The 11,687-nt window shown below is 38.5% G+C and overlaps 1 long non-coding RNA gene across 3 annotated transcripts; it reads right to left on the reverse strand.

Annotated features, from left to right (window-relative positions):
- Window positions 1-8,512: 8,512 nt before the first annotated feature.
- LOC135260356 (uncharacterized) lies at window positions 8,513-11,203 on the reverse strand. Of its 3 annotated transcripts, none has more exons than XR_010331541.1 (4): window positions 11,111-11,203; window positions 10,587-10,766; window positions 10,314-10,399; window positions 8,513-9,242 (listed from the first exon to the last, which is right to left on the reverse strand). It is a non-coding gene; the product is annotated as an uncharacterized LOC135260356 (long non-coding RNA). The 3 variants fall into 3 exon arrangements; XR_010331540.1 differs by lacking the exon at window positions 8,513-9,242 and adding an exon at window positions 9,334-9,612; XR_010331542.1 differs by lacking the exon at window positions 8,513-9,242 and adding an exon at window positions 10,083-10,203.
- Window positions 11,204-11,687: the final 484 nt, after the last annotated feature.

An 11,687-nucleotide genomic window follows, 5' to 3' on the forward strand; every position in this document is an offset into this window, starting at 1 on the left:
ATATGAGGGGAGAAACTTGTTTGTAGTGGAAAAAAATGTAAGGCAGGGGAAATGTTTCAGGCACATTTTTGGAAAAAGAGTCAGGCAACTACAGCTAACCAATTTAACCAACCTGCTAAAAAGTTGAAATTCTTAATCATTCAACACATCAGAACCAAATACCGGCTAAACTCTTGATTGTATGGAAAACTAGTTTGTTACTCTGAATGGCAAAGCTCTCAGGCACCTTTCAACATATAGATGTTTTCCTGCTTTCCAGAGAATTGTAGAAGAACTATGGAGAACCATGGAGAATTATTATCAAAAATTCAATTTCCCCCATACTACCCCTTAGCTGATCCAATAATATACAGTACTTCTGTTATTTTTTGCAGTGCATTATGAGAAGCGGAGGCTTGGGATTCCCTACTGGGGATTAATTAGAAGACAAGGGAAGACAAAAGGGATGCAGCCCACATATGTCCTCCAGTGATCAATGAAAATCCATCATTGTAGGGGGTCTATGGAACTGTCAGTTTACCATCAAGGCTGACTTCATCAAGGCTTATGCTTCCCCGCTTTCCCTCTAATTCCTTGTCCTAGCAAACACCTGGATAACCCCAGATAATACTTCAACCCCTGCAGCTCTTTCCACTGCCACATCTTTCTCCAGCGCAGTGGAGAAAGTCTCGGAAATTCTTTGCTCTCATCTCCCCATTTCCGCAATTGATTTTCAACCTGTTTTCATCACTAACCTGTCTAGAATGTAAATTGTTGTTATTTACAGACCACCCGGTCCAATGGCGAGCAATATATCATAGTCAGTTCCTTCCCAGAGGTAAGAACCTCCTTCCATCCTTTCCATCACTGAAGTAGTTCTGTCAGCTAAACCATCTTCACTCTCTGTCCAAATTCTACTGGACCGTTCTGCTTTTGACACTGTAGAGTACCAGCTCCCCACTCCACCCTCACTACACTCAGGATCTTAAGCACAGCTATAAAATTGATTGAATCCTAAATCCGGGGATCGTCATTTAGGGTCTCCTGGGGTTTCACAGATTATCTTGCACCCATGCAGGTGTACCACATTGTTCTGTATTTAGCCTCCTCCCCTTTTCGTTTACATCTAATCACTTAAGACATTGATTTATCAAAGTACAAAATTGTTCTAGTGAAAAGAGTGCATCAATTTTATTTAAACAATAATTGAAACTAAACCCTTCACTATCGCATTGTCTGCGTCCCTGAGAGAGCCAGGTGACCATCCCAATGCCAAGAGAGAGATTGTGGAGTGGAGAGAGGGGGAAAGCAAGTCTATAATGCACACCACCTGAAGTAATATGAGTGATGTAAAAGACCAGACAAATCAAATAGATTTGTGTCAAGACACCGAAATAGAGACCACAGTCAGAACTGTGAGGTCTACACCCGGCATCCAGGTACTGAAAATGGAGCTGTTTTGAACTAGCACTATAAAAACAGTCAGATCAAGGTGCACAGTTTTGTTCTTAAATAACAATAATGCACACCCAGACATGATAAGTGAAACAAAGTTCCAGTCACCCTACGCTTGCTCCATAGTCATCAGTTTGCAGGAAATCATACAGATAACAGCAGCTTGTAAATCACAACTCAGCCAAATGCAAAAGACTTAACTGCTCCCAGGTAGCATTTACATGCATCCATGCACACCTGTACTTTAGGTCTTTTTCCCTAATGAGCACTGTAGCAGGTAACTCGGGTGTGTGTTCAGGAGTTGTAGAGTTGAATGACAACATATTAAAATGGGTGTCTATGATTCTAGGGGTTACCGTTCTTAGCATAGTTAATTTGCTTGTGTTCAATAATGTCATAGGCAACCGTAAAAATAAAATAAACTCTTGAATAAACAAAGGATACAAAATATAACAAAATCAGATGCTTCCATGCAAGTGTGGTTTCTGGGTTAATTGAGCAATTTGAGGCTCAGGCTTTTGTATAAAATGCCGGGCAGACCTAGTTGTCTATTTTTCTGGCTACCATGTCTTGAAGAATAAGGGTGCAGATCTAGAAACAGTTTGTCCCAGCGCAAACCCTCAGTTGAGATTTACTATACAGGTGCAGTGGTCATATGCATATGATAAGAGGAAAATGATGGGCTATCATTTATAGGAGTTTCCCTTTCTGTGTGTAAAACATTGGGAGGAAATTTTGGAAATAAACCACTGAATCCAATTTACCAAGGCTGGTGGTAATTAAGTCATTGGTGACTGCACATGCAATTTAATGCATGTGAAAAAGCATGCCTTAACTGTGCAATAGTTCTGGATAAGAGAAGTCATCAGCGACAACTGACTTGTTAAGAAGGAGAGGGTTTCAGTGCGTATACGTTTATGCACTGTCAGAAGAAAACATTCTCAACTTATAAACTGCTAATTTATAATAAATTTGATTTGCTTGAGGAAATAAAAAATCATCTGGAACCAAAAACCAGGAAGAGATGTGCAATCCCTGCAGCACCAAAATTTCTGGCCACTCTTTATTTCTTGGCCTCCGGTTCACATGATGGCTTGTCACAGTCAGCATTATCACCTGCACTTCCACAAGTGCTGAATTCACTCGTGTGAACAATACAGAATCATATAGGCTTCACAAATAACCAAGATGCTGTCAATGAAATTAAACAGGGATTATATGATATAGTGGCATTCCCAAATGCACTAGGAGAAATTGATGAGACACATGTTCAGTTGATCCCCCCATCTGAAACTGAGAATGTGTTGTGCAACAGAAAAACACACACTATTAATGTAAAATGAATATGCGACTCCAGCACCATTCACAATAAGAGCATCATACCAGCAGTCAAACATGGTGATGGTATTGTGATGGTGTTGGGATGTTTTGATGCCTCTGGACCAGGAGAACTTGCCATTATTGAAGGAACCATGAATTATAGTCTACCATAAAAGAGAATGCCCGGTCGTCTGCCCATGACCTAAAGCTGAAGTGTAAATATGATACGCAGTAAAGCAATGATTCAAAACACAACAGCAAGTCTGCATCTTTATGGCTGAAAAGAGACAAAATTAAAGTTTTAGAGAGGCCTAGTCAATGTCCTGACTTGATCCCAAAAGAGATGCAGTCACTGGACCTGAAATGAGCAGTTCATCCTCAAATCTACCGATATATCTGAATTCAAGCAGTTCTGCAGAGAACAGTAGGCTAAAATTCCACAGTGATGTGAAAGATTGATATCAAATTATATGAAGCATTTGGTTCTGGTTATTGATGTTAAAGGTGTTGCATGCAGTTAAGTTTAAGAGGGCAATGACTTTTTCACATTGGTGATATGGGTGTTTGATTACTTGTATCATTAAATAAATTAAATCATTTTGTAAAAATGTGTTTTGCATTTACTCAGGTTCCCTTTGTCTAATATTACATTTTGTCTAAAGATCTTAAACCATTCAGTGTGACAAAAATGCAATGATAGAGGAAATCATGAATGGGCAAATACTTTTTCACAGCACTATACATGCACAAAACATGTCTACATTGTGGCGGCCACATGAAAATGAATAAACTATGCCTGTGTTACTTTGCCTGCCCATTCTAAGTAAACAACCTGCTAAATTTACCACCCCATCAACGTAAATTTTCTGCAACCAAATTTGTTCTTTGTGACTTTGAAAGATGGGTGGTTGTTGGACCATGTTTGGCCGAAACTTCAGTGACTAAAGCCACATTTCCACAAAAAGTACCCGGAACTACTTTTCAAGGAACTAAAAGGTTCCTTCAGCTCATTGTTGTCTGCGTTTCCACTGCGGTCTAAAGTCCCGCGAAGATTAGGCAAATTAGCCCACTGACGTATGAAAAAGCGACGTTGTCGTCGGGCCATCTGTCCTATGATTTCTTCTGTAACCCCATACTACCACCGAAGTAGCCTACATTATTTTCTAATAACCGGGACAGCCCGGAGGGGTTTATTCCACTTATATACAACGGGTTACCAACAATGACTATATATGGTTACTTTTGTATTTATTGATTTTTATCAATTTAATCACCTGAAATTGAAATATTCTTCCGCAGCCGTTTGGGCATATTTTACCGTTGTCAAGCAAAACTGTCGTTGGTAGTTGAACTTGGACCGTTGTTTTGCAACAAATAGGATATAACAGGCCAATAGTCAGATTGTAACTAGTCGAGCAGCAAAGTGTGCCCTCCAGATGCGAACCATGCACCATAAATTAGTCCATAGTCTTCCTGGTCTTTTTGTGGAATTGAAGAATGGTAAAAAATTTAAATTACGGCAGTCTGAAAAAGCAAATGGGACGATTACTAGAATTAACCTGTTATTTTACCCTGACAAAAAGTGCAGAAGGTGATTTCCAGTTTGCTTTTACTGTATCACCAATGTAAATTACGCAGAACTACCGCATACCTCACATAACTGTATCAAACGTCAATTACAACGGTCTAACAAAGAAAATCCGGAAGAAAATATTCAGCAACCGAATTAAACCGTTTGAATGTTTTGGTACGTAATATGCTGTCCCAGCACGAATGCTTAGCATTTTATAAAACAAATATTAAAGCAAGAAAAGAACAGAAGAGCACACGTTATAATTCCAAGACGTCGGCAGGCTATAACCAAAAGTAGGTTACTGCGCCGCATAACATACAAGTTTGATTACAAGTTATGAAAATAAATATGTTTGCGGCTGCAGATATTTAAAAATAGTGGTTGAAATAAAACACTGCAAGTAGTCGACCAATCAGAAATTTTCCGTGCTTGCACCCCACCCCAAAGGTTCCGGTACTTTTGGAAAGTACTACCCCCGAGGGACTTTTTGGGGGGTAAAATAAAGTATGCGGAACTTAATTTAGACCCTAGTTCCTGGGGTCAAAACACACTGAGTTCCTCAAAAGGTTCCTAGTTCCGGGGTAAAGTTCCTGTGGTGGAAACGCGGCTTAAGAATGCTGAACGTGTTGTTGTTTCACGAGAACAGTGGCTAAGATGATATTAGCATTGACGTCTGAGGGAAAGGCACTGTCAACTAGGGGCAACTGTTGTCGATACTTCTCCACCGTAATGTCTGTGTATTATTTGGAGGCAAGGCAAAACAGGTCAGCAGCTCTGAATCAGTTGATGGCAAATGTCAATTTATGGTATGAGCTGGCAGTTTCATCATTAACTATCTGTCAAGAACTTTGCAGAGGGGGGATACTGTGGTAGGTGTTACCTTTATTTTGCCAGTTGTATATGCTTGTTGGTTTTGGAATGTTGTCAGCAAGCTCACTGTAAGTCAGTCTGGATAGTAATGTCTTCTACATTAATGCAATGTAATGAATTAACTAAGATGTGGTGTACCTTTTTTTTCTTCATTAGTGGTGCTGATTAATTATCCCAGAAATGTGTGAATTGTATGTAATATGTAATGCTAGAATGCCCATGGCACATCTTTTGGCAGGTTGGGGCCTGAAATATCAAATAAATCTGCCATCATTAAAACTAAGCATTTCTCCACTGTTGAGTTTATTTTATTTATTCATTTATTTTTTACCAAATATGTGGCTTAAAAATCTGCCATTGCTTGAAAAAAAAAGAAAAAAAGTTGGCACTGGATTGTTGTGACTTGAGGGCGTAAGGTTAATGAAAATGATTATAAAAAGGCTTTTAGATGACAATGTGTGATAACGTCGGAGTGAACTATGAACTGCCTGTGGAAAGTAAAGTGGGGTGGGGTACTTAGGGTAATGGGGTGCACCTGTTTGAAATCAGTAATCAGGCAGAGTGGAGAGCGATAAAAAAGGCCTTAAGTAGTTTGTAGGTGGAGATTTCCCAGGGAGAAGGGTTTTTGTTTGGCTTGATGTGGTCAGCTGCAATTGGGAAAAAGTATTTTGTGTTAGGATATGTGTTTATTTATTTATTTATCAGTGCAGTGTCTTCAATATTTAATAAATTAAAGAAAAACATGCTTGTTTTTTTGCCTTCCAATGCATCTTGTAACATACATAAACACAATAAAAGTATTAAAATTCTTGAAACTGCAGGTATGTTCCCATGACAAAATTGCCTCAGATTTCTAAAAAGTATACAACAATGCTGAGTGGCTAGTGACTTTGGAAAACCACTAGCCACAGTGGCTGGTGAGGCAAATGGCAAGCCAAGGTGTTCTTATCTTCAAATTCTGCCTCTGTTTTTTGTTTTTTTTTGTTTTGTTTTTTTTGTGGCCAAAGAGTTCCATTTTTGTTTCATTAGTCCATGGCACTTTTTTTCAAAAAGTTTCTGTTTCAAAAGGCTTATCTAAGTGTTGCATTGCATACTTCAGACAGTGTCCCATATGTTGCATACTTCTGAGATTCTTGGTCTTCCAGCTTTACAGCTCCCCTTAACTTCTCTTTCTTAATTAAGTTACGGACAGTGGGAGTTCCAAGCTGGAAGCATTTATATACCTTCTTGTAGCTTTCCTCTGCTTTGCCTGAGTCAATTGTCTTTATCAGTTATCATATGCTAAGAGGAGGCCATGGTTGTTGAGTTAGCACAACACCCTGAGCAGCTAAAAGGGTATTTATTAAGCTCTGGGGTTATCTTCACCTGGGTCAATTTGAGGCCTAATGAGTCAATCAAATTTTGAGACTGTATTAAATGTATCAACTGGAATGGCGCCTAAACATTTGCACATTGCCACATGTACCATTTTACTTCTTTTAAACTATTACATTCTGAAATACATAGTAATTGTACATGACATTTGACAATAATGTTTAAGTTTGTACCCTGCAGAGTTGTGTTGACTTCACTCAGATATTCAACAAACTATTTGCAATTTGACCAGGGGTGCCCAAACTTTTGTATGCCACTGTATATAGAGCAACAGCTTCTCCTGCTCACCTATACAACCTTCCTCATAAACCCCTGCTGTCATCTCCTGCCTGGTGTTTGTGGTCGACTCCGTTATGTGGCTTCCCATTGTAAAATACCACTCTTATAATATGAAGATTCTCAGTTAATTATATAGTTACAAGTTTATTCATTTCAAACTTAAATTATCTTACAGTCTAACTTTTGCAATTATTGGAACAGATGTTAAAAAAAAGATTTCTTGCTCCCCCAGTGATTACTTAGATGTGTCATATTTATCTCAGTTTTATGCACTTGGCTCCCAAATGTATATTCTGTATCGTGTAGCTTCTTGATATATAAGCATTATTTCAGGTATGACTAATGTTGAAATGGAATCTCTTCTTGATTTACAGTGAAATTAGTTTCTGTCTCATGAGCCAGATGTTAAGGTATGATATGGTTAGTGAGGTAGAACATGTTTTTCAATGGTGATCAATTTCTGTCTATGAAGTAAGGCAGATTTCTCAGAGGACTAATACACTTCTAATTATTTTGTGTTTTTCTTCTTTGCTTTATACAAAGTAGTGGTGTCATTAACATATTAATTTTGATAATTTGATGGAAGAACACACAATTTAAATATAGCAATAAAACAAAATGGCAAGGACTTAGACTTTCAGGATCTTATCACAAACAGACAAAGCCATCTACCCCTGATCACTGGCGTAGAACCCAGAAGACCCAGAACTTTCTGAGCACAACTGATGCAATAATATCCATGACAGACTAAGGGAGACAGATGTTTTATTTAAAAAATTCATATTCACCTGAATATTTCCCCTTAAACAAATAATCAAGATGCAGATATGCTGTGCTTTTAAGCACTTTTTTTATTTTTTGAGAACTTTGTTGAACCACCTGGCCATATCTTCATAGTTCGTCACCTTTATGTCATCCATCATTTTACAGCCAGCAGCACACAAGATGGCAGTATGTTGAAAATTTATAAAATATATAAATACATTTATAAATAAACTGAATGATGGCAGACTTGAGGCAATTTAGCACTTCCAATCTTTATTCTGACACCAGGCTTAAAATGTGCTATATTAAAGAATTTGCAAAAACTCATGTTGACAAAATATCTTTATGTACAAAGATGTTTTATTTTCCAACAGGTAAAGGGCACAGCTATGGGCAGCACCATGATGTCTTTGATAGCTTGCTTGCTGGTCTTTTGAAGACTGATATGTCTTTAATCTCCAGCATAACCACTTGTATCATAACATTTGTCTTTGGCAACAATATATTGATGACAACTTCATTATCTGGGTGGGTACTGAAAGAGACTTGGCTGAATTCCACTGACTCCTGAATGTGAGTAATGGCGATTTATGTTTTATAATCCATCCTTATCTTTCTCGCATTAACTTTTTGGGATCATGATCATTACAGAGAATAACACTGTCAACAATCTATATAGGAAGCCACCTGATAACGAAAATGTTCAACATGGGTAAAATTTTAACATTATCCATCTTACCAAAGAGTCTTCCTGTCAATAAATCTGTAGGATTTGTGGTTCCGATGACTGCTACTATAAGCAGACTGGGAACAAGACCAATAGATGTACAGAACGGGGTTATGCTGAGGAATGGATTCAATGTGCAGCCAATAGATGTAAATACATGAGCAAAAATCAATGCCTTAATCAAAAAAGACAGTGCTGTTACATTTGTTATGTGTTGCAGTACCTGTCTCCCCCAGAACCATGCTTATTTGTACAGGAAAGTATTAATTTTACACGACAAAGATCCTTTCAGGATTTAAATGTCTTTCTCAATCACCTTGTAAGCCCACAAGGTCACTCCGTTCTCAAGACTCAGGCTACTTGTTCCACAAATGTCTAAAAACCTGAAGGGTGGTAGAGTGCTCTCCTACAGAGCCTCACTACTGTGGAACACCCTTACAAAACTTAAGGGAGTCAAGCACAGTCTCCATACTTAAATCAATTAAAAACGCACCTTTATGCTCAGGCTTATAATCAGTTACAGTATGAAGACATGGCGGGATAAGCCTGTAGCCATAGAGTATTGTGGAGTGGCATCCTTTCCTTACGGTCACCTGTCAATCAGCTGTGACCCCACTTTACATGGGCTGGCTCTTGATAGGCGGGTACGGTGTCTCCCCCCCATGACTGCATGAGCTCCCAATCCCTGTCCTAGTAGCTATGCAGCCATAGATTATTCCTGGTGGGGCCACTTTGTAATCCCCAATTCATACCGTTGTCACTTTACTCCCTGTTGTTCTATAGCTCATTCCCTAATAGCCCTTTCAATTTTCTTCCCCATGAGTCATTCAGCTTCTGCACTGAATCCCAAGAATGTTGTCATCTGGACTCCCCCACCGCTGCGGTCCCTCTGTGGATTTCCTTGTTGCCAGTGAAAAGAAATAAGGCTGAAATTTTGATCTTTTTTTTTTTTTACAAACCTCAACAAGCCCTTTTGCTTCCATGTGTGCACTTTTTTTTTGCAGAGGGATTGATGGGAGCTTACTTGTAAACTTGACATGTGTGATGTCATGGTGTGGGGAGGAATTATGGGAATCTACAGGATCTCAATCAGAGAACGTCAGACAATTCATAGAAATGGCAGAAACAGATACATTCTAAAAGGAGAAAAGGATGACAGCCAAGTACATAGTCTTGAGAAGACATCCATTGTAAGATCGTCTTGGCAGTAACCAGCATCCATATGTGTAGAATGCAACCCATTTAAGAGCCATGCCCAAGGTCCCCAGTGCTGCTGAGGAGAAGCAGGTGATTAACAACGAGAAACTCTAGTTGAGTGAAACTGCTTCACTGATGGGAAGGAGTCTAAGCTGAGTGACGGGCCCTGAAGCCAGACTGGAAAGTGTAAAAGAAGAGTATTCTGGGAGAGTAAATTTGAGTAGGGTAGATGCATCACATTCAGGGTTTCAGAGAAGAAGGATCAGGCAATAATTCAGAACGGCAGATGAGTCTGTTTCTTCAGCAAAGGCAAGGGGATAGGTTTGATTTTTAACATTGGTGGTGACACACTGGCCATTGGCCAACAGGCCACAAATACCCTGGCACCACCCAGCTTGAAAAAACAATTTTTTTATTTTTTTTTTTTATTCCTGAGTCACACTGATGTTCTGTTCTACTTTTTGTTGCATTGGATAAGAGTGTCTGCTAAATGATAGGAATGTAATTGTAACATAAGTATAGTATGGTTTATTTATACCAGTTAACTGAAAAACACTGAGCTGAAGACAGTACATTTTATTAAACAGAAATCACATTGCAATGGCTGACTGATTGCTGACTGACTGTTTTTGTCCTTTAAAACATTTTTTCTGGCAAAGATGACCTAAGAAACAAAGTTATAAAACTGATCAAAGTATCATAACATAACTGAGCCCATACAAGCTCTACTTCCCTCAAGGACAGGTTGCTGAGATATGGAGCTTTGAAATTCACCTTGTTGCGTTCTTACTTTCCTCTGTGCAGGTAATATGAATTGCATCACCCAAGGATACCGTTTGAGAGCCCTAAAGGAGTCAAATCTGTAAACAGACAGATGGATCAAAATTGGAAATGTTGCATATTTTCACCACTGCATATTCCACTGATGATAACTCTGGAATCTTTGTATGATAGCAATAAAAATACCTGAACAAATAAATAATTCACATTTATTAATTTTTTTACAAAATTGTTGCAGCTATCATTTATTTTTGAATGTACACTTACAAATGTGTTTTTTTTAATTCAGTTAAGTCCTTAGCATTTTGTTCTTAAAGGATTGTCATTTTGAAGCCATCTTGAAGCAGTACATTGTGTGATCTTGTGAGGGGTTGGGGGAGTGTCAGAGGACCACACGCAACTGTACAGGGACTCGAAGCTTATCACCAAGGCGATGAGCCACTGAGGCTAGAGGAAACAAGGAAGGGAAAAAAATAAGACAGGAGTGAAAACGCAAACTCCCTGTCAAGCCTTAAAAACAGCCAAACTGAAAACAACCCTGTAAAAACAAGGGCGAGAAACAAAAAGAAACACTGAGCACTGCTCAGGAACGAAAATAGTTGGGATAGAAACCAGGGAAACCCAACGTAACCGAGTCGCAGCTCAGACGCAAAAAAAAAAAAAAAAAAAAAAAGGAAAACTTGGGGTCGAACAGATATCCAAGAACCTAAAATGTAGCTTAGGAAAACGAAAAGGTAAAGCCCTAACGCTCTGCCGGCACGAAGCCCAGAAACACAAACCGAAATACAAACCTTTCAACGGGGAAACGCTTCTAGAGAAGTGAGCAAACAGGAAGTATATTAAACAGGCGCTGAACTACCTTACCAGCTCAATGAGAACGTAAGTTGACACTGAAGCAAGGACTGAAACTCAGACAGCGTCTTAAATAGCCTTGTACGGCGCAGGTGGCCGGAATCAAGGCATAAGGAGGAATAAATGGAAACAGGTGAATCCAGTGGGGTAATAATCAGGCCGGGAGGCCAAAAACGGAACTGCACCCCAAACCCATGACAGATCTCCCACGATACTTGGAAGATTTAACTGCATGTACTTGTGTCAAAAAACAAATGATAAGAACTTCATTGAACTAAAAAAACACACCATTTATAAGAGTGTACCATTCTAATAATAATAGTTGTTTAAATATTTTCATAGATTGTGTTATTATAATAATAACAACAATAATAACACAATCTATATAAATATTTAAACAACTATTATTATTATTGTTAATAATAATAATAATAATAATAATAATAATAATAATAATTATTATTAATATTATATTAATAATTAGTCAATTATGGCATTGGCAGCCGTGGCAGCTGT

Source organism: Anguilla rostrata, chromosome 8, assembly GCF_018555375.3.
Source record: "Anguilla rostrata isolate EN2019 chromosome 8, ASM1855537v3, whole genome shotgun sequence".
Taxonomy (NCBI): Eukaryota; Metazoa; Chordata; class Actinopteri; order Anguilliformes; family Anguillidae; genus Anguilla; species Anguilla rostrata.